The sequence below is a fragment of the Anser anser genome (assembly GCF_964211835.1).
Source record: "Anser anser genome assembly, chromosome: 3".
In the NCBI taxonomy this organism is placed as follows: Eukaryota; Metazoa; Chordata; class Aves; order Anseriformes; family Anatidae; genus Anser; species Anser anser.
In genome coordinates this window covers 122,895,471-122,919,247 of record NC_139722.1, presented here as the reverse complement: position 1 = coordinate 122,919,247, position 23,777 = coordinate 122,895,471, and the positions used below count along the sequence as shown (strand labels likewise).

The 23,777-nt window shown below is 44.9% G+C and overlaps 1 protein-coding gene across 1 annotated transcript in view; it reads left to right on the top strand.

Annotated features, from left to right (window-relative positions):
- Positions 1–23,777, top strand: part of MEIS1 (Meis homeobox 1) — a 435,557-nt gene that overhangs the window by 284,194 nt on the left and 127,586 nt on the right. The gene's annotated exons all lie outside the window — the stretch shown is intronic.

Sequence of the window (23,777 nt, the reverse complement as noted above, 5' to 3'; positions counted from 1 at the left end):
CCTCGTTTAGGAAGCGTGTCATGATCTTCAGCGAAAAATTTCAAGGGTTATTAGTATTGATTGTTTTGTTGTATTTTTTTTTTTGGTGGAATTTGCTCAGAATTCTTTCTTGGCACTTTTGCAAATCCTCCTGGCTTCTGTTCTGAAGGATTTCACAAGTTTGTGGACAGCAGCTGATTTGCTTATTCTCTAGTACAAAACCGGGGAGGGGGGGAGAGCCCTTTTGGATCCAAGAAGGTAAAAAATACAATTTTTTTTTTAATGGTCAGGTCCTGCTGGGGATCTCTTGGGTATAGGAGAACAGTCAAAATTGTGCAATAGGCGTCTCCTGGAAAGGAGAAACATTGAGAAATTGCTTCTTTTGCTTTTATAACTCTGTTCTCAGGGAAATTTCCTCCTTTAAAGCTGTTGGGTTACATAAAATAAGAATGAGACTGCTTCCTGTAACTGTGGGAGATGCGTTAGATAGGAATGTTTGCCGGAGCAAGACACAAGTGGGTTAGAAGAAAGCCGTGATTGTTTGACTTCCCGGCTGATTCAAGGTGCTCAGCTCCAACATACCTTCCCTCCATGGGTGGCCTTTTCCAAAGGCATTTAAATGGCTCCAAGCACGAGCCCCGCCGACTTCATCCTGCCCAGAACACCACTGCAAAGCAGGGCTCGCGTCCTCCTCTTCAGATCACCAAAGGCAGATTCAACCAGCCGGGGGTCCGGGAGGAACGAGGGTGCAGGGGACATCTCCTGTGCCACTTGTCCCAGCGAGTCAGCCCCCAGCACTGCCCGTGAGATGAGGAGTGACGCGTGGCTGGGGCCAGTGCGCCAACACCTGAAGAAAGCCAAGGAAGCTGCCGTCTGTGCCGTGGCCGTGTTTTGAACACGGTTATTGGCGTGAAAACTATTTTAGAAGAAATTAAAATGAAATAAAAAGCCAAAATGCAATAAGTCTTTTTGGGCCGACGTTGGGAGAAGCCAAGCTTCGGCTCTGCAAATTGCCCCCGCCACGGCTTTTGTTAGCCAAGTCGTAATCCCGGTGAAAGCCCAGACGAGGGAAACCGTAGCAGAGCTATTGAGCACGGCCAGCACGAGGGCTTTTGGAAAAGGAATAGCAAATCCCCCTGGGACATCGTACCTGCAGAGCTCGCAGCCTTTTATCTTTCATTAGCAAATATTGTGCGTTATTGGACAGTGCCGTGTGCAGTTACTTACAGGAACATTTAATCAAATAATCTACTCCTCTCCCAGGCGGCTCAGACCACTGCAGTTTTATAGTTACCTACTTCAGCTGGAACAGTTCCTTTCAGCTGTAAAAGCAAATATGCAACATGGAAAAAAGTCTCCTTTTTATCAAAACAGACAGAACTATTCCAGCTGCTGATATTAAGGTAAAAATAGCAAGGTTAAATGTTAAACAACCTCTGAGTGGACCTTTATAACTACAAAGAAAACCAGACCAATTGCTCTGAAAGCCCTTTCTTTAAAATAATAATAGTATTTTAAAAAATCCTTGTTTTACTTCTGAGAAGAAAATTTATTTTCCCCTATTGCTGATGATTAAATACAGTGGAAACTGGTTCCCTTGATAACAAATACATCAGTAATGTGTGGTGCTTCCTGCCCCAGCATCTTGTAACTCACAAAAGTTTCCATGGCCAGATTTGAATGCTCAAAGTGCTAATAATGTCTGCTAGTCAGCCTTCCTACTGTTCAGAAAATTTCACTCCTGCGGCTTTTTGGCTTGTTTTGAGAAATCACCGTAGAGGTTAGTGAACTTTTCAATGTGTTGGTATTTAAACTGTGGTTGGACAGTATAAAAAAAAAAAAAGAGAGAGGAAAAAAAAAAGGAAGAAGAAAGAGTAGGAAAAAAGTTCATAAAAGATATTCCCCATTAACAACTCCTTGCATTACCATTTGCATGGGAATTGAATGGATTTTGAAACCTCCACATTAAAATGGAATTCCTCTGACTTTTAACTTATCTTGAAAAATATAGTGCATTAAATGAAAAGATGCTTAAAACAATGCTGGGGTTTTGTTCCAGAGAAACATTTGGGCACTTTCACTGGGAAAGGAGGTTAAAAGGTTGTCAATGCTTTCTCCAGGGGCTCTGTCTGACAGTGAACATGTGTTTCCTCCCTTTAATCGGCTCGCCAGTAGCCAGAAAGCTGCTTGTTTTCTGCAGAGGTTGTCAAAAATGATTTCAGTCTGGAGACGATGAATGATAAAAGAGGTTTTCAAACACAGTTTTGCACTGTAGCATTTGCAGTCCCAGAGAGGATGGATTGTATTACAATCTCGGTGCAAAGGGCCATGTTCCTGTAGCAAGAAAACAGTGCCTCGTTCAACCTGTTTGATGCTTCCACTTATCTTTCAAAGTTGAGAAATAGAAGCTGGACTTCAACTAAAGGAAAAAAAAATCATCCCCAGAGTTTGTTCCTTCTTTCTGCTAAATTAAGTGTTTTATGTATTTAGTAAAACTTCTTTTTTCCTCATGCCGTTCCTCACAGACGCGTTTCCTTCAGGAGTTTATACAGGGCTTGTTCTTCTGCCGGCTATTTCATGCTGGCTGCGGACCTGCTCCTTCTGAAATCAGCAGTTAAACTTTCTCCAGGAAGACCAGGCATATAGTCAAAAGTTTTGGCACCGTAAAATACCGACCTACCTCAGCTTTTACTGAAGTCACCCTTTCAGATAGCACTCAGCATCTTCCCAAGTAAGTACCTGCATGTATGCAGAAACCCAGGGGGTTTTTTTGTTTTGTTTTTTGTTTTTTGTTTTTTTTGAGCAAGACTTTGAAAATATAAGAAGTAGTGCCAGTGAAACAGATTTATCCTGCATGGGTTAATGCCAAATCCAGGATCCAACAGGGATTTGTGGTGGAGGCTGGACCCCGGTGCCATTTGCACTGGTAGTGTTGCTGACTGTCTAGGCTTAGAAATTCCATACGGGAGGTGTATTTAAGAAACCAAGCAAACAGAAGCAGCAAGCCCGAGCCATGATGCGTGTTTCTGTTCCTGAACCCCTGCAGCCCGTACCCACTGCCGTGAGATGGTTAGTTGCCCAGCCTCCCACACACATCGAGTAATGTGATGCTGGATTTTACTCTTGGTGCCTCGCCTTTGTCTAAGCTGCTTTTTGTCCAGAAGTTTGTTCTTCCTTATCAAACTTCGGAACTGGTTCAGTCTTTCATCCCGCACCACTGCCAGATGCTCCCTCTCAGCTGTTCCCCTGCCAAGTCCCATCTCATCTCTGTCACAAATCTCTGACTTCAAATCCTCCTTTTGCCCAACCCTCCCGTCTACTCCAGCCACCTTTTGCTTTTCCTGCTCCTAACGTTATCTGTACTCCTTGGCTTCTTCAGCAGCGTCAGTCAGGGAAGGTGCAGAGAGCTCAGCAGTTGTCTGTGCTGCCCCGTGACAGCATCACCCCATGCGGCTGGCATGCAGCAGGGGATACCCCTTCTCCAGGCTGGTGCCGGAGTCATCTGTCGCGGCCGGGGTTGCCTCCAGCTTTGCCAAAATTTGGGTGGAAAAAGAACTGCTGGTCCAGCAGCAGCAGGGACTGCTCGGGGGATAAGTGAGCTCAGCAAATGCCCCCCAGTAAGCACTGTGCAACGCGGGTTGGATGCATGCAAGCAAAACAAAGTTGAGACATACTGAATATATTTAGTTGCTCGATGACGCTTTCCGTGTTTTTCTCTTCTTTTCGTTTTTCTTTGCTTTTTAACTGGAAAAAAAAAAAGAGCACAGCAAACAGCGCCTCTCACAAGTTTCAGCGATTCTCCCCTTTAGTTACATTACACTGCTGCTAACAGGAACTTCCTGTTTAGTTGCTACATTAAAAGGAAGTATATAAACAAGAGAGTCCCAGAAATGGCTAAATACTAAGCACAGAAGGTTTTTATTATCATCTTTTGAGTCTTGTACATGGGGAAGGCTTCATTCCTTTTTTTTTTCTCTTTTTTTTTTTTCTTCTGGGCACAACTGAATTCCAAAACATTTCTTGAGTGGTAACTTGTATTCTATTCTTTATTATTTCTGACAATATTTTAAATAGTTCGAGTTCAATTTTCTGCCACGAAAGGCAGGCTGTCAGGCGGCAACTGTATTGTGTAGAAGCAAAAATTGAATATACACTCAAAGCATACTTGAGAAACTTGAACACAGAACTGGACAACATCTTTTTTCATCTGAATGTGATTACTATGTAAGTGGCATAATGATGTCACTGGGGCTTTTCGCTGCACGTATGGGCAACCTGGAAATCTTTTCCCTCAGTGCCAAGACAGCTTCTAACAGGTGCACACAGAATTTGGTAATGGTCTTTGAAGAATCCATGCAAAACCAGGACCAGTGCAAGTGTCTGCAGGCATTTCACGTTGCTCACGACTAATTCTCTGGCAGTGCTCTGAATATTTGCCAGCTCTGAGTGTCATCGGGACCTTGGCTTTCTCCAAACACTCTTCTTCCAAACCAAAAAGCACCGTGGAAAGATGGGGCAAAGGCAGCGCATCCCGCCAGGCGAAGGCTCAGCTCCTCCTCTTCCTCACGCTGAAATATTTGGCTAATGTCATAGAGATTTGGCTAAGTGGATTCAATCAACTGTTTTCACTCTATTATAGTTCATAATCCCTATTCAAGATGAAGTGCACTGCAGCCTAATGAATGTGGTAATGGAAGCCTTGTGTATGTTTTTCCACAGCGGGGTGCAGATTAGCATAAGTGTCATATTCTGTTGGCATGCCTGCTATTATATCTGAGGCGTTGCACACACTGGGAATTTTTCAACTGGATAATAATAAGATGAATATGGTATGCACATGCACATCGAGCACACTGGTTTTAGAAAGTGATCTATAATAAATCTCACCTGGAGGGGCATTATGATAGATTAACTTTGCATTTTGGCTTAAAAACGCAACATTTAAGCCAAGTGTACGGTAACATGAGTACAAAAGAATTAGATTAAATTTCATGCACGGTTTTGAAGAATGTTGTCATTTAGGGCTGAGGAGTATTCTGCAGATCTTACGGTTTCATATATTCACTGCAAGTTCAAAAGCCCGGCTCGGACGTCACACTTGCTCAAAGCTGATTGTTCGAGCTCTGAAAGATGGCTCGTGGATAAAGGGAAGCTGGCTCGTACAAGACCGCAATGTATGCACCTCCTCGGGCAGACGGGCTGAAAAGGGGAAGAAGAAAATCCCAGCTATCTTTATTTCAATAGTTTTTTTTTTTTTTTTTTTTTTAAACCCACCAAACAGTTTTTCTCCCTTGACAAAGCAGCATAGGCTGATGAGAACAGCACTGAGCAGAAGTTCGTGCCCAAACAAAAATCCCTCCCCAAACACAGAGCCGAGCGCTCACGGTGGTGTGTAGCTGCCGTTCGGCATTCCGACCGGTGAGATGAATTTTGCTCTGAGTTGTCATCTGTATTTTTAATTCCTTAGGTGTTTCACTTTTCCTGCGGTTAAAGAAACTCCTGATGAATTTCTTTGCGCGTCGCGTGGAAGAGACAGCGCCGCTTATGATTAGTCCCAGAATTTATTACTTGATTATGGAAAGTGCAGGCCTGAGAAATTCGTACCACTTAAGCGGTGGTTTAGTGTGACTAATCAAAGAGGTTTTTCTGGCACGCAGGAGGTATCAATATATATAGACTAGTGTAGAAAAGCGTATCTTTATGCTTTTAAGCATGGTGGCATGGTAACAGCTTAAGCATATTAATCAGTCCAAGGTAAGTGCTGCTTCTGTATCATATTTTAATCTGATTCCTTCTGCAGCGTTAGAGAAATTATATCTGTGGCTGAAGTAACGTTTAGAAAAGAAATTGTTTGCCAAGTGAATGAGACAATCAAACCAGTCATTTAGACCTGAGAATTAACCGTGTGTTTCATTTACCTTTTTTATCGGTACGTTTCTGCACAATCACCGCAAGCCCAACTATTTGAACTTTACCGAGAACGTCATGAGTAATCGAAGGGCGTTGATGTTTGTTTGTTTTGTATTTAGTCTGGAGGAGCTTTGCTCTTAGCAAGGCCTGCCTATTATCGTGGGTCAGTAATCTGATACGTTTTTCCTGAGAGCAAAACCTGGCCTTCAGAGGGCCGCGCTAATATCTGTGGTACAATTTAGAGGTGAGTGCTATTCTCTGCTGCTTTCTGAAGGCAGGGAAGCTGAGTGACCTTTTCAAAACTCAAAGAAACCTGTGTCTTGCCCGTGTGCGCATTAGCAAGAATTGGTTTTCTAGCAACTCAACAGAGCTCGTTTAAAAAAAGAAAAATAAAATCAAATCCCACCGCTGGTTGAAAGAACGTAAATTGGAGCTTGCAGTGGAGTTCAAGCACCCCTTACAATCACATCACCCATTTCCTTGAATGTTGCAGAAAGAGGCTGGGTGGCAAATGTATTTAAGACTCGGAGGAAAAGGGCTGTTAAGTCGACCTTGGTAACTTAACTGAAACAGTATACGTGTAAATCCATCGCAAATCCCCAGCCTTTTACAACTTCTGTCCCAATGGAAATCAGATCACAGAACTGTTTACAAGAGACTACGATTCATTTGGATAAAGAGCCATGACAGCAGGGCCCGTATTATTTGAAATTTTAGTAACCCAAGCCTAGATAAATATTCTAAAAGCAAAATAATAAGGATTAGGTAATTATTATGAGGTGATCATACTTAGGATATTTTATATTTAGTAGGGGAGAATGATTTCACTGTAAGTGCCAGTGTTTTGCCGTTCTGAAATCAGTTGTGATCTTTGTTGCTTAAAGATAGTGTTACTGTTAAAAAAAAAAAAAAAAGTGCAGATATATCTTTTACCCTGAGTTTTAGCTGTCCTGAACAGTCATCTTTAAAACCGCTAGAAGTAGCGCCATAAAAATATTTTACAGCGTTATTTAATGTATGAGCTAATCCGCAGCTAATGGTCAGTTTCTGCCATTTTTCGAAGCGGGGAGGAGGGAGAAGGGAGCCAAGGGTGGGGAACCTGCTCCCATTCGGCCCAGAGCCCCATCGGAGCAGGAACAAAAGGGACGCGTTTAAAGCGCAAGTTTCAGTGCTCCTAGTAACATTCTTGGCATTGCGAACAAATACTGTGTTTTAATCAGCGCTTCAATTAATCTTCCCCAAATAATATTTTATGAGCATATGCTTGGAAATAGTTGTATTAAACTCATGTAAGGGTTGTTGGTTTTTTTTTTCCTTCCTCCCCGAAGTCACTTTGAAATATTTACTGCAAACAGATGTGAGTATACTCGAAGAATTAAATTTCTTTCTCGGGGAAATCATTATTTTACAATTAATAATTGTGAAAGGGGAGGAGGCCAGCCTGTATGCCTGGTATTAGAGGAAGCCCTTGGATCGCTCCGAGTGAAATTTGCCGTCGACGCTGCTGCTTGGAGTCAGGGCTGCCCCCACGGTCCCCATCCCAAGTGCCACCTACCACCAAGGCGAAGGCACAAGCCAGTTGCCCAGAGGTTTGGGTTGTTCCCTCAGCCCTGCCTCATGTTTTCCTTTTCCATCCTGGGCATGTGAGGTTAGTGAGATGGTTTGTCCTTGAAAAAGTGGAAATAATGCTCTCGCCTGGGGGTGCCCAGAGCCTTACCTTGTTGATATCAGTAATGTCCTTAGAGATCCTCGCTGGTAGGACACTGTGTAACTGGGTTTGTGATTCAAAAAAGAGAAAATAAGGGTACCAGTGAGGTTTTTACCTCTTGGGCAGCCATGGAGATGAAGGGCATTTACTGCCATCTATGGTGGCAAAGTGATAGGGTGGACACGTGCACCCCAAACCCATACCTCCAGCATGCACCACGATGCTGTAAGAGATTTTTTTAGTGTGTTAAGTTGAATGTATTTTCCATACAGCGTGGAAATCCAGAACACAGCAGACGTACAGGGAAATTTTTGTTTTTCTGCTGTAGAAAAAGACTCAAAGGCCATGGTGGGGTTTTGTAGGTGACTGTCACCTGGTGTGCTGCGCTTGAGGGAAATCAGTGTCTTCCAGTGCAGTTTTGTGAAGCCAATCCCCAGTGTGACTTTTTGGAAGGAAAACAGAGCTTTCTGTCCCACAGTGTCCTCAAAGCTGAGCGCGCACACACATGTATGCAGGGGGAAGCAGCTTTGTGTAAGCACGTAGCTCTGTAACGGCCAAGGCAACAGTACGCAAGCTGACATCAGGTGAGGGCAGGGGAGAAGCTGTCTGTTTTGTGACAAAAACTGCTCCAAAACATCCGTCCTCCCACTGCTGTGAACCCCGGTCTGCAGAATTGTAATTTTGGTGAAAATCCTCCAGGGCTCATTTTCCTGTGGAGAGCAGCCGCTGTTGCTCGCCTCACCCAGGCCTGTCTCACAGGCCTTGACCCACAGCCAAGGAGGCAAAGGTGGGGAGGCTACAAAGTCTCAGGCCCCTTTTGATATCTAAGAGAGACTGTTTGTAGCTCTGTGTCATCAAGGAACCTCAGCTATAGGCAGCTGTACGGATGGCTGAGGGTGTGAGAGGGTCATCGATGCTACCACAGTGTTGACCGAGTATTGTGTTAGGGAAGTCACCCGGCTGCTGCTCCACGTGCTCTCCTTCCTGTAACCTCCGAGCCCAGAACCCTGAAATGATTACAGCTTCAACTATCAGGCAATAGATGACCCCTTGCTGAAAGCAGAGACGTGGATCCTAATTAGATCTGATCCCGAGGACCCGAGTCTCTCATTTCCAGTCCCTTCCCAGTTGAAACTCCCTTGATTTCAGTGGAATTGCGAATGATTTTCATTTTAAGGAGGCTTGGGATCGACTCTGTGGTGTCTTTGCAGAGAAACATTTGCTCTCCCAGTCAGTGGTAGCAAGACCAGCGTGGTCATTCAAGGTCTTAATCTCAAATGGGTTTTAATCCTTGTTTGTCAGGCACATGGCTGCCCAGGGAGCAACCTGTACCCACAGCCGGCTTTTTGCCCCCAACCCGAGGGCAGGCTAAGATGTTATTTGGGAGGAGTGAAGGAAAGAATCAATGCCTGTGGGTATGAGACTGCTCAGAAATAGCCTGAAGAAACATTTGCTAAGCTTTGGTACGGCTTACTTCGGAGCGCAAGAGTAAAGCAGTCGGTGCTGAGACCCTGCCACCCAGCCTCTGTGTCCATCCTTTCACTCGCCCAGTCCAAGGTGAATGTCAGCAGGCAGATCCTTGTTGCCTGCGGGCATCTGCACATCCTGACCCCCACCAGTTCAGGGCTGCTGCCTGTCCCTGTGCTGCAAAACCCGAGAACCTACCATTCCTCTCTTCCCACAATAATGTGCACATAAAGTTACCATTTAGCATTTTCTCCTAGCATCAGCTAAATAATAGTGACGCTATCTCTACTGTCATTGTGCCTTGCTAATTTTAGCTCAGATGTACTTTTTATTTCTTCGGGAGAGCAATAAAACCTTCTTCCAGCTTTGCATTTTATTCCCCTTTGAAGCCCAAACAAATTAGCAATGTTGAGAACTTTATTTTCAGAGTTCATTAAGCCCTTAACAGTAAATCCTTTTCTCACGTTCCAGATGTTGTGGTTTTCTTGACCTCAGTTTGTATTTCCCTGTGATGTGAACAAGCCGACGTCTTATTCCGTCCTTACCCATTGCTTTGGAGAGCTGAGCAAAGGAGGACATAAGCAGCCTCCTGAAACATTTTGGGAGAGAAAATCAGGAAACTTTTCACTGTCCTACCAGCTCGATGCTTCGGCTGTAGTCATTACGCGTTGCTTCAGCTGCCGAGCACCCTGACCTCTGCAGAGCTATTTTTACATATTGAATGCGTTTTTCCCAATATATTTTTCATTCACTTCCCTTGCAGCTGAGTACTTTACATTTCAGAGGTAGCGTTCACCTGCATTTGGGTATGTATAAAGCACAGCCCTTGAATAAATTAAGCATGTTGTTTCGGCAATGTGTCTAAATCGGCTCAAGCACTTCTTTTCTGCTTTGATTCTGTGGAGCATTTTGAACATGCTGAAATCTGGCAGTTTGGCCGGTCCCCTGGATTTGAGTGGTATTAATTATGTATTACACGCATTAATTAAGCACCTGAATATATCTATTCTCTTTCTGACAATGGTGAATCATTTTAAATGTAATTTGTGCGTTTTATCCTCTTCAAACGTTGGATTTTTGGAAGACAAGCACCTGCAAGCCTTTTAGGAGGTGTTACTCCTGCTGTTACTGACGTTTTAATAAATGCAGAAATAAATGCTCCCCACCAAATTGTCTAATGTCAACACTTACCTCATCGAAAGAAGTGAGTCAGTTTGAGCAGAATTTATAACATGTGCTGTACCTATAGCTGCCTAATGTGTGGTGCATCCACTTTCGTATCCATTTTTACTGTTTTCTTTGAAACCATAGTAACTATCAGTCTGTGTTCATAAATATTACAATGAATATTTGTCTTTGTGCACTTGCACGGGGAAACATATGAAAAATGGATCAAAGATAGCAGTTCATAAGGGGGAAAAAAAACAAACCCCCCCCTTCCGCGTGGCCTATCGGCCCGTCTCGCGCCTAAGCCAACGCGCTCACCCTCGCCAGCAGCCGTGTGCAAATATTGCACCGTGGGGCAAGGCAAATACAGCAATAGAGGGGAATGCCCCAAGCAGCAGAGCACAGCACTCGGTGACTTCCTGCTGCAGAGCCCACCTCAAGGCATTGACAAAGGTGTCCTGCGAGCTGCTGCTTTGCTTTCCAGATAAGTGCTTCTGCAGAGACGGGCTCGCGCTGGTGGTTCGCTCAGCCACCAAGGCTTTGGGCATCCGTCAGCTGGGGAAACATGGAGGAAGGCAGGAGAGGAGTTTAGAAAAGGCTGAGCCCAACCTCCAGCTTTGCAAAGCTTCTTCCTAAGGGCCACACGAGGTGCACACAACACTTAAGTCTCGTTGGGAGGCTTTGGCACTCTGTGTTTGCCCCTACGGCTGGCTCCCGGCCCCGCAAGGCAATGCTTCTCCTACAGGAGTGCAGGAGGTGTTTGCACACCCGAGCTGCTGTGTTTGCAGGGGTACGGGGAGAGCTGGTCAACAACATTGTGTGGTTTCAGCTTTTCTAGACAAAGAACTGTGTGTTTTTATGGGTTTTATAGACAAAGATTTCCGTATTTTTAGGGTATTTATTTATTTTAACAGTCTAATGCATTGGCTAGCCTGTGTATGTATTTGCCAAAAGCAGTCTGATGTAAAGAAAACATCCAAATACAATGGTCACGGAGACAGTTTACGAACTGTGTTCTGGCTTGGTGAAATCAAGTAACTTGTGGGATAGAGAAAAGAACAGTAGAAGCTGCATTTTCCAGCGGTAAGTGAAATTTGAGAGTTTTGTCTGGATAATAAACAGTTGAGCCCCATAGTTGGGATATCCACGTATAAGGAGATAGCAAAAATTGGTCAGAAACATCTTGAATTTAGATCTACTTCCTGGTATTTCTGGGTTTTGTTGGCTCTTTTTTTTTTAAGAGGTGTACGGATATGGGGACGCTTCCCTTCCTCCATTTTCTTTTTGTTGTACATCTGATGATGAAAATGATAGAGAAAAGCTAGTTAACCAAGCTTCGGGGATTTTTGCCAGGTTTAATTCAGGGCTCTATCGCCTTCTCAGTTTCCCTAGTGGGAAGCCAGAATAATTTTGTATTTTATTTGTTTAAGAGACATGAGTCTGGTCTCCTTTAAGCCGAGTCAGGCAGGAACTTACCGCTGCTGACGCAGTTCCAGGGTAAAGTGTCTGTAAGGTATATAACAAGTCAGGGTCTACAATCAGGAGCTGCAGTCCCTAGCATCATGCTACAACCGTGTGATAGAAACGTTGGGTTTGTTTGCCTTCCTATTTCTGACTCTGGGCTATATTTGCAGGCTCGCATCCAAAACCAGAAGGGATTGAAACCTACTGTGGGTGTGGGGTGGGGTGAAGTCAAGCCTGAAATTCTAATGAAACTATCAAATATCTCAAGGCTCAGGGTGAGTATTGGAAGCAGGCGGCACAGTCAGGGTACGGGTCTCCGAGCTTGCTTCCCACTTCAGAGCAGCCATACAGGACTGCTGGTGAAAACCAAATTGAACTATAAATGCCATCATTACATGCCTGGGAGAACATCCTGGCCGTGGCATTCATTTTCAACGTGGACCAGGCAATAACGGGCTTGGGAACGGGAGAGAAAACACCTTCTGATGGTTTGGAAGTGGTTACTGCAGAGCTCTAAACAGTCCCTTCATTGCACAGGCACCTTCAGAGCATCAGCTGGTAAAAACATCAAACACGAATGAAGAAATTAAGCAAACGGCGCCGGGTTTGGAAAACTTGGATCGCTTCATAGTGCATTTCCCCTTACCCTTCTGCACTCACCCACACCTGTTTTGTGAGAAATATCGGCTTTCCCAAAAAGCCCTGAGGTGCACCTGCACCTTGGGGTGAGGTAATGGCAGACAGGCATGGGTTTCAGCTGAGACGAGGAGTGGCAAAAGGTATGCAGATGTTTTCGGGACCGACCCACCCAGAAATGCTGAGGGGACAAGGTTAAGAGCGGGGTGGCAATTTGGGGGAGCAGGAGAATGTGTGTGGGAGCCTGAGGCCAAGTCGGTCCTCCCAGGAACTGCTCAGTGCTCCAGCCTGGAGCTGAGAAAAACGCTGCCGTGAACCACACGTGTGGATTTCCCTTCCACTAGAAGTCGTGCCGGGTGGTCGCAATAGCCTGACACGAAAGAGAGTGATATGGTAGGGCAACAGGAAAAATTGTTGGTTAGTTTATTGTAAAGCTTTTTTCCCATATATATTTTATATATTTTCCACGTTTGGAACTTTTGTCAGTAGATAAGTTTAGAAGAGGTTTCTTTTTTGTCTTCCCGGGGAAAAAAAAAAAAAAAAGTGAAATATCTGCCTTGGTGGTTGATCCTTCTGAATTTTGACCCATGTGAGCAGGGAGGGGGAGGGTGGTAACTGAGCATTTTCCACCAAAATTGCTGTTGCATCCTTTTTTCCTTTTTCTTTTAATTAACACGTTTCACTGGAAAAAAGGTAGACAATCTGCATTTGCAGAGTCTGAGAGCTGGTGCCCCTGAGCCTCTGGGGTGGCTCATGAACAGCAGCCAGTGCTGCTCCATCCTGTTGGGTGTCCAGCTACCAAAACTTTCCTTTCCCATCCCTTGGTGGTTGTCAGAACACAGTTTAAGGGGAAAAAAATTAAGAGAGTTTTCCTCCATCCTGAAAAAATAGGTTTACTGTGTCAGGACATCACTTCCTCCCTGCTGTGCAGTAATGTAGGGTTGGCCAAGGGCTGGCTCTTGGGCTGACATGAAATCTGTGTCTTAGCTGGGGCTGGCTGTGGCCAGGAGCTGCTGGGAGAGCCAAACCTGATGTGGAGGCGGGGGATTCCCTACTGGTGTCTCCGGCTCACCCCAGTCTGCGGCTGAGCAGAGGACCCAAGAACAGCCGGGCTTTTTGTGACCGCAAGCCATTCAAGGGGCGGCCGATCCCTCTGGCTCTTCTTGGCAGCAGCGCACATCTTGTGGTCCTTGGCCACGTGGCGTGGCGAGTTCGCCGGGTTAGGAGGTTTGGCTTCTCTCGCAGTAATTCTTCCTGGGCTCTCCTCATACCACAGCTTTCTAACAGCTTTCTGCGGACCGCTGAGTGAAGGGCTGCAATGCCGTCGTGTTGAGTGGCGCCGTCTTTGAGAACATGCTGTGGGGAAGGGTGTGCGTGAGGGGAGCTGGTGACATGTAGGGGCAGATTTAACCCTGCAGTCTCCCACTGCAAGAAAAAGATGGGAAGAGGGGAAGATTTAAAACGGTTGAATTCAGGCACCTGTCCGATGCCCTCAGAGTTGCACGTCGCTGACAAGCAGTGTGATGTCCATGCAGGAGCTGCAGGGCATTGGAGAAGCAGGGTGCATCCTGGAGGAGTATATGGGACATAGAAATGTTTCTCCTGCCTCCAGAGCTCCAGCGTGGGGAAGGGGCTGAACCTGGGGAGGTTTTATAGGTGGGCAGGAAAGAATAGATGGAGAGGAGCAGAGCAAGAGGCAGGTGTCTTTAGGGAAGAGAACTTTTCCTTCTCTTATCTCCCCAAGCAGATTTCCACTTGTCCTAGAAAAACACATAAGGCAAAAGGACAGAAGGAAGAAAAAGAGACCAAAGGAGCATCTTTTAAAGGACTGATTTGGCCATTGGGGGGGAAGTAAAAATATATATATAAAAAAAAAAAAAAACGACTTTTTTTATGAATTAAAATATTTCTGTCTAGTTGAAACACTTTGCAAAGGAGGCTCCTGGACTCCCCTTTCTTGCCCCCATTTAGCTAGACAATGCAAGCCCGCAAATAAATTCAGCTCTTCCTTTGACTTGGCTGCATCCTCTTTCTGTGCCCTTCCCCCTTTGTGTTCAGAGTCAGCTGCAGTGCTTGCCTATAGCTTCACTGACCCCATTTGAGCCTAAAGAGTTTCCCACCCACTCACCCCAGGCAATAAAGCCTTTCTTTAGGTGTGGGGCTTACGGCTCTCAAATCACGCCACTGGATAAATAGCATCTGGAGCCCTGGAATATTTTAAAGAGTTATCCAAATGTTCATCGCTAAAGAAAACTCATCAAAGTTGCTTTTGGCTCTTTCTGTTCAAAGGGGGAGGCATTATCAGGATATAAGGCGTAGCTTTGCTCAGAGGCTGGGGAGATACAATACCCTCGCTGTGAACGCAAGGTCCACTTCGTGGTGCTCGGAGCATCCAGTGACATGCCTGAGAACAAGTTTTGTAGCCACAACTGGAGGAAGCAGTCAATGTTCATGGAGTGTCAGATAATCCACTGTGACATACGATCCAAAAACATAAGGCTGACGAATATTCCTGGCACTGTGTGCCGGTGCTGAGAGCAGATTATGCATTTTTTAATGTTTGATGTTCTTTCAACAGTTAAAAGCCATTTTGGGCAACAGATAGCTCTGAAGATATTTTAAATAATAATTTTTTACCACTGGGGCTTATCAGCACTTCATGTTAAGAAGCAGCATCACAGAAGGCAGAGGCTCTCTAAGGACCAAGTTCTGATCTCACTTACACCTATTTATATCCGGAGTAACTCGGCTGAAGCAAATGGAATTTACTCCTGCATTAAGCAAGTGTAACTGAGAGCAGGATTTAACAGCCTCCTCTGCTTGGCACTTTCTGCACGTCTCTTTTATGGACTGAAGTATTTTCACAGCTCGGGCTGTTTCTGTGGCAAAGGGAAGCCGGAGCATTTTGGTTTTAGAGCCCACGCGGGCACAACCGCTGGCAAGTAGGAGCACCCAGCTAGCTTAAAGGCAAGAGTCTGCACTCCGATAGGGGAATACATCCTGCCCGAGCCAGGGGACACGAGGATTGCTCATACAACAGCTTGCAGAACCTGACTTTGTGTGAATGAACACAAAAAAAATATATATTATTTTTATATGTGAAGGTTTGTAAGGGGTATCTGTACGCACTGCGGCAGGAAACAGTGATTCTAATAACCCACAGCCTGGCATTGTATTTACTATGTTTCCAGTCCTGCCTTACATATTACAAGTGATTGTGGCTCTGCAGAGCTCTCTTGATGTGAATGTTTTTCCCTCTCAGGCAATTGCATTTCCCACTAAAGGCTGCGCTCTGCTTTTTCTGCCCTGCTGGCAGTGCAAATGTGCCAATCTTATTCTCAAGGCATGGTTCCTGTTGTGGGATCAAATGTTAGGATTTTAAAAGCTAAAGTTTGATGTGGATGAACAACTGCCTATAAAACGCATTAAGCTCTTACCCTGTAATGTATTTAATTTCACACTGACTGATGGTATTGCCCCTGAATGGATTACGGCAGGGGGCTGCCATTGTCCTACTAAACCACACTGGTTAAATAATACTTTGGAGTCTAAAGCTGCTCTGGGAGCATTTCATATTGGCTAACGTGAAATGAATACCTAGCTTTTCTGCGAGTGCTTCGGGTTGGTTTAAAAAAAATAATAATAACAATAACTACATGTTGAGTTGGTTTACAGGGCAGGCAAATTTTGCACAGTTGCAGGATGCTGTCTGCCTCTGTGCCAGGCAGACCAGTGGCTCGAAAGAGCCCCAATTCAGGGACATGAAGGAGCTCCTCTCGGTTCTGCGGGCTGGCAAGGCTCCTGGAGCACATCTCAGGAGAGGTGCCCCACGCTCATTCCTCCCAGGTGGTTGGTGCTCGCAGTGTATTTATTTAATCAATGTTTCCTTGACATTAGCACCCAAAGGGTCAGCGACTGGAGTGCCACTTAGAGCTCAAATATGTTAATGTCTCCATGTCACAACTTAGGGGATTGGCTTCCTTATGTTTTTTTTTTATTATTATTATTAATAATAATAATAATTGCTTTTAGCTTGAAGATATTTTCCCTGTTACACAGCTACTGCTAAGTCTTCCTTCTCTTTGGCTCTTAGGCTGAAGTAAATCGTGAGCCACTGCAATGGACTTACACCTCCTGTACCCCAAGTCCTGGGCTCTGTTGGTTGTACGCATTCTGCCCTGAATCGAGTCACTCTGGGAAAATCCATGGTTAACTGTATGGGCCGAGCACATGAATTACATCCTCCCTTGCCCATGTCACCCTGCTCCCCATTATAGAAGACAAGCGCAAATCAAGGAGGATTTCTCAAGTCCATGTAATTGCGAGCAAATTCCACTCCCTCTGAAGTCATTTTAAAAGTATGTGCTTTCTCTGTATAAATGTATATACGGAGAGAGAGAGAGAGAGAGAGAGAGAAAGATGTGTAGCATCAGCAAGCATCGCCCATGAATGCACGGCTGGGAATGTGATCATCTGCAGTGTGCTGAAGCACGAGCCCTTAGCAACTTTGCTTATTGCATTGATTAAGAAAAATTAAAAGATCTTTTCATTCTTTACAAAGAGAAAGAGCTGTGATAAGAAAAGGCTAAGGAGGTATTAAAGCCCCGCTAGTCTTTTTTTGTTTTGTTCCCCCCCCCCAGACTTCAGCAGAGCCAGTAAAGAATGCTGGAAGTCATCAGAGGCATGGTTGGGATAGAGAGTGTTAATTCTTCCATATCTAAGCCTCTTTGTCGAAATTCCTTTTGTCTCTTGCCCCAAGTCATTAAACACTAATCCCATCACTCTTCCTAATCCGCTGCAGTGGAGCCAGAGTTCAGTTTCCGAAACTGTCTTTGTTGCTTTCCTAATAGACAGCTTGCTCTGGATTTCGGTTGGTTCAGTCACATTTAGGGCTTTCCAGTGCAGTTCTTTAATGAAGTGCCATTAATGAAACTTTTCCTCCTTCATGCAGTGTGCACGGGCATCAATTGGTTTAGCGTTAAGTAGGGTAAGGTGCCTAGTCATCTTAGCAGCCTTTGCAAAATATGACTGTCAAAGGCAAAACCTAGGAAACAAGACCATTGAAGAATATAGCCACTGAAGTACTCATTTAATTACTAAGGATTTACAAAAGAAAATCTGTTCTTTGTGGCTTACAAAAGACAACAAGCTCAGAAGAGATAGTAAAGGGTTTGGGACCTATTCCCTTTTCTCCCTCCCCCTCTTCCCAACAAATCCGAGAAGAGGAAATGTGGCTGAGCAAAGGCATCAAAGCCCATTGTAAACTCTTTCCAACCTGCCGCAGAAATGCTAACTTTGGAAGTGGTAGGTGTTCCGCTTGCTGGTAAAATAGACTTTGAGTCCTCTTCTGCCAGGGGACGTGGCCAAGTTATCCAAATAAATCCCTCAGCGGCAGAAAGTCGAGCATCGGGCTGCTCCTCCGCGCCGCAAACCAAAACTTGGTGATGAAATCGTTTCTAACAAGGGGCAGTTGTGTGTTCAGTCTCCTTTGGTTGCAGAGGTTTTATCTGATGTGGCTGATGTTTTGAAGAGTACTTGTCAGGCTAGAATATGATTGAGAAAACTTTGTGTTCTTTCTTACGGCAGTGATGCTGAAAACTGTTGGCATCTGGTTCGTTTGCTACACGTGGAAGAAGAGGAGAAAAAAAAATCCTTGGGTAGAAGCTCTGGGAAAAGTTGCTTGTGTCTGAAGCAGGCTCACCACAGTTGGTTTAAAAATATTGCCAGAATGAGGGATTCTGTACATAGGTTTAAGTGTAACGATTTCATCTTTGGAAGGCTTTATTCTGCGGCTAGATACACATGTCCCTGAGTTAACCAGAGGATCTTTCCGCTAGCTCTTGAGATTTGGATTGAATCTTTGACTTCCATGTTCTCAGTGGGACACAAAATAACAAAATAAAGACTGTCAGTGCAGGAAAGCTATTGAAGCTGGCAAATCTGCTGGCTGTATATGTTATATTCAATAGGCGTTAACGTTTTCCCTGTGATATGAACTATCTAATTACCAGCAAACTTGCGATATGAAATAAACCACATCTCATTGTACAGCACACTTTCCATACGCTCTATTTTACTACATTCATATGCCATATAAATGAGATCCAGGTTTGATTATTAAACAGTTTAATTGCTCTGGCAAAGTTGACATTACAGTGCCCTAGAACAGAGTGCACCAAAGCAGGATATTCCTTTACAGAGTTCGTCTTTTAACTGCTGGCCGAGCTGTGTTTGGTTAGTCCAGATCATAGTTTTCCCTCATTTTTGATACCAGTTTTTTTGGGGTTTCTTAGCCTTTTTTTGTTTACGTCCTTAAATTCTTGGATTTTGTTCTGTTTTCTTGCCAAAATGTTCTGGCAGGTGAAACCCTAACTTGATCTTCTTCAAACATTTCAGTGCAATTATGTTTCCTCTCATTTTAGCCAGCTTGGTAACTTGCTTTACTAAAAATCTCTCAAATCCCCTGGGAAAATAAATCAGATCCATTTACAAACTGAATAAATCACAACAAAGTGATTCGTCTGCGAACGAAACCACAGTGTTCTCTGTAGATAAAGAAAAACAACTGCATTTTGCCACTTCATCAGGGTTTCTTCCCCCCCCCCCCCAAATTCCAATGTACATCTACTGTTGGCAATAAAAGTTATGCTTGCATGTTGTTAAAATTTGTTCGTATGCTTCAGCACTTCTACTTTCCTCGTAATTGACTTGCCAAGTCTCTTACTTTGGGGAATTGGAACAGCTTTTATATGCAACGAGGAAAAATTTCCTGTACAAGTCACTTAAAAATATATATATGTGTGTGTGTGTGTATATATGTATATATGTATATCAAGAACACATCCTGGTGTCATTTATAGGCTATGCAGGAGCAACATAAACCAGCAACATCACCAGCTGAGTACCAGCTGTCTTCTAGACTCTGACCCTTTAAACTCAGTCCTCCCTCAAGTTGCTCTGCCCATGGTGAATTAGCTCCCCGGGGCTACATCCTGGCAGAGCTTTTTGTTTAATCCTTCCCTTCCTTTCCATTTCCCAACTACTTCTCTCTTTCTCTGCACTCACCAACTGCAGCTTGGACATAGTAGTAGCGTTGGGCGGGTCAAGTGATTTCTGGGCAATGTCTTTGGCGGGGGATGGCCCATAATGGTTTGATAATCATTAAAAAAGCGTGTTGGGGACTGGCATCAAAACAAGGAGTAATGGCTAACAGTGGTGAAGAGCTTTCCGTAAAGTGGATATAACACTAAGGGTAAAAAATAGGTCTTCAACTAGTCACAGCCGTCTGGGTCAAGGCTGGATGCTGTCTTCAGCACGGGCTGGTAGGGACCATGCTTGACTTGGCTGGCAACCGTTTTGGGATGAGCTTTCATTCCCATTTGCACAAATGGCAGAATCCCATTGGATTTCAGCCCAACTGGGTCTTGGAAAATGCAGTCAGGTGGTCACCTCTGGGGGGTAATGAACAGATCTTACTATTGATTAATATTGATTTGTTGACGCGGCCATGAATGAAACATCTGTTTGTTTCCTGGGCCTGGGTTGATTTTCCCTCCCTCCTGTCTGCAAGAGCCCATGCGGGACTCCACGCAGGCGGAATTTTCTCATGAAGCCCTTGCCGTAGCTCCAACAAAAGGACATGAAGAATTTCCTTTCCTTTGCTAGCAGTGGCATTCAAACAGAAAGAGAACCCCTCGAAAATGTAAAAGCTTTTGTAAAAACACGAGAAAAGCATTTAAAACCTTTTCAAAGAAAGAAAACATCAATGTAAAGCCTTCTATAGTTGTCTGCCGGTGCGGTCTCTCTTGATTTGAAGAGGTTTTGTTAACCTTGGGGGGAGGGAGGCAGAATTAAAGTTTTTGCTGGGTTTTATTGTTCCTCTGGTTTGTTTTGAGTTCTGCGATATCTTCTTTTTCATCAACACATATGTGAACTGCGATTATACTTGCACATTTATTTACCTCTCTAGAAGCATCACTTTTCAAGCATGAAGATACTCAAGTGTATTGCTTTGGCCTGTTTCATTGTACATTTTCACTTTGATGCTGTAGTGACCGTCAATGAAATACTCCAGTGACAAGTTTGCGTGATAACACTAACTAGTTGTGGCAGGAAGACCAACCCACTACCCTCAGGATGGGCTGCAAAGCTCTGTAGACCAGCCCCACATCCCCACTTTCCCCAGTAGCTTCCCAAGCAGTGCTATCAATGGTCAAAGTCAGTGCGTCTGACGAAGGAGCCACAAAACTGATGGCCTCCAAAGAGAGTTTCAGTTGAATGGTAGAGTTGAACATGGAGAGCAAGACGGGGAATAGGGCAGTGAAGGAGATGAGCTGGGAGAAACTTCCTTAACCTGAGGGAAATGGGAAGGCGCAGAGCTGCATAAGAAGGATATATAGCTTCTGCTGTTTGTATGCTCCTGCTTTGACACCCTGCACCTCTGGTAGCACTGACCCCTGCCTTGTTAGCACTTCTAACATCCTTGGGAAGCATGGAAAAGAAATGCCCTGAGAAAAGGGATTTAATACAAGAAAACTCCCTCTTCAACCCTTGTCTCCTCCATAAAGCAGTGGCACTAGAACTGTGGGCATCCCTAGGATGCTTGCTTGGGGTGCTGAACAGAAAAGACATGAGAAAGGTAGTTTTATGGTAAAGAAGAGTTGGTAAAGCTATGAAAATCTAAAGACGCTGGAGCACTCAGAATACGTTCAGGATCTTCTGTTCCCTTCTTTCAATCTGTGTGCTTAAGGAGTAAACATTTTGCTGTGAATTTTCATGGGAAACAAAGGCTAGCTTTTGTTAGTCCTTGTTCAGGAGGGGGCGGGAAGAGAGGTCCTTAATAAATTTATCAAAGGATTGTGTCAGCTTCATCCTCTTCCATTTGTCTTCTTCCATCAGTACTAAAATCCTTCCCTCTTCCAACCAAAGCCATAAAACGTGCTCCAGTGCCCATCTAGCAACACTTGCCATGTTGCCAGCACTGGGTCTGAGGAGTCTTAGGCTGTTGGAAGGTCTCAGGGGAATGTCTCACTTGGAGAGGCGAGAACTGGTGGCTTTGTCCGGGAGGATGGTACCAGGTGCAGCGGGAAGGGGAGGGCTCAGTTTTGAGCACCCTTCCATTGGTGTCAAAGTCCACCAGTTCAAAGAGCTGGTTTTCCTTGTGGATGTCCTGCCTGCCCTTCCAAGCATACAGTTTTCACCGTGGAAACCCCAATTTGTGAACACATTTTCCCTGCACAAAAGTTTACGGGGGTACGTAGGTGAAATTCATTGGCCCCTCTTCCAGAAGAAGTCATATTCCATGACCTAATGGCCTTAGACGTCTGTGAATGATTCCAGATTTAAAATTGTCCGTGTCAAAAGAAGTGCCGAAGCCTAAAATTATCCTATGAGAAAAGCTCATACAAAGATTTCTCTTTCAACGGGGTTTGCACATCAAGTTTCTGCTGCTCAAAGGACTCACAGTGCAGTATGTCAGCTTTGATGATGGAAATATTACCCTCTTGCCTGGATTTTATTTTGTGTTTGTTTTTACTTCTCCCTCTAGCAGCCTCCAGCACCACTCTTGAAAAATGCTAATTACCCATATATACCCCCTCCTTCCCCGATGGAGAAGTGGCGACGATACCGCAGCCCTGCTGCTGGCAGGGCAGGGGTAAGGGCTGGCGGCACCCGCACATTGGGCTTTCCAAGAGAAACACTCTGACAACACAGCTCTTGAGTGCCTCAGCCATAAATCTTCTTTGGGAACCCTGCCTGCTTTATGGACTCTGCCATTTTCTCTCAGACAATTCAGAGCCTGCTCTGTTGCCTCTTGCAGAGGCACAAAAAGCATGGCTTGCTCCAGAGAGAAGATTTAAGTTTTCTATAATATTGCGATGAAATGATTGTAAAGGTTGACAGGATGGGATTCTTTTAAGCTAGAGAGCGGTGACAGCCTTCCACTATCTGCAAGGTTAGTAGAAAGCAGAGGGCAACCAGGTTTTAATCCATGTCTGTTGAGGGAAGGAATAGAAATAATCAGCTTAATATGCAGCAAGGGAGATTTAGATTAGATACTTGAGAAAACTTCCTTGTACGAGAAATGGTTAAGCTCTGGAGCAAACTATTCAGTAACTACATGGAGTTGCCACTTTAGGAAACATATCTGTAAAGGCTGTAAGGAAACATGATCCTGACTCCAAAAGAAGACATGGAAGACTCCTCAGGGACAATACTCAACTCTGGTTTGTGTGGTTGACTAACGAGAGGCTCCCTGCTATAGAGAGGCTGATGTCTGGCTCCTACATTCAAAAAGAACATAAGAAAAGCCATACTTATTCAAAACTAAAGATCTAACTTGCTCTGTTGTCTGCCACAGGGACCCACAACACCTGAAAGCTGTGTAAGCGTGCGAGAGGCATGCAAGGATGCTTCCGCCAAATTATGTCATGCGCTGCCAGTTTTGCACTTGGGGACTTGACTTCTCTAGCCAGATATGTTGTCTGGTAAAGCCAAGTCCAAGCAGCTCACCTGGTTGGCTTGTTTCTGGTAGCTTTTCAGGTTTGTTTTTTGGCTTAGGAAAAGCAAGTGACACCAGTGACAGGACCCGCGGGAACGGGGTTAAGCTGAGGCAGGGGAAATTTAGGCTCGACATCAGGAGAGGGTTCTTCACAGAGAGGGTGGTTGCACACTGGAACAGGCTCCCCAGGGAAGTGGTCACTGCACCGAGCCTGTCTGAATTTAAGAAGAGATTGGACTGTGCACTTAGTCACGTGGTCTGAACTTTTGGGTAGACCTGTGCGGTGTCAAGAGTTGGACTTGATGATCCTTAAGGGTCCCTTCCAACTCAGGATATTCTATGATTCTATGATTCTAAGTGGTCATGGGGAAGTGGAAGAGGCAATATGATAGCGGAAGAAAGAAGAGAAGTTGGGCAAAGGCAGAAGGAACGAAGCAGAAGGAATGAATACAGCGTTAACGTATTTGCCAGCCGCAGAGAGTGACATCTGGAGAGCAAAGACCCTCCTTTCCTTGCCGGTCCTCTGCTTGCCCCAGGGGCCCAGCCCTTCCCCTGGGGTCCGGAGGGGCTGGGAGCAAGCTGCTTCGCTGAAGGCAGCAAGGGGATGACAGGTCCCTACAGTCAGCTCTCCTTACCCCCACGCTTGACTGCACTGGTTCTCATTGGGAGGTTTATGGATGTTCAATTACCTGAATTAAGTTACTGCCAGGGACTGTAACCCCAGAGACTTCTGTTCCAAGGGTCAAGCACAGACAGGACTACCCTGAAGAAGCTTGCAGCTTTACAGTTGTAGTTGAACCTTGCTGTTGTCGTCTTCTCTGCGTCTCCAGATTTGTCCACCTAAGGTTTGGGTTGGGTGAGGCTTTCAGAGGTCCTTCAGGCATCAGGAGGCAGCGCTCCTCATTGTCAAACTGATAGACATCATTGGAGACAATCTTCACCAAA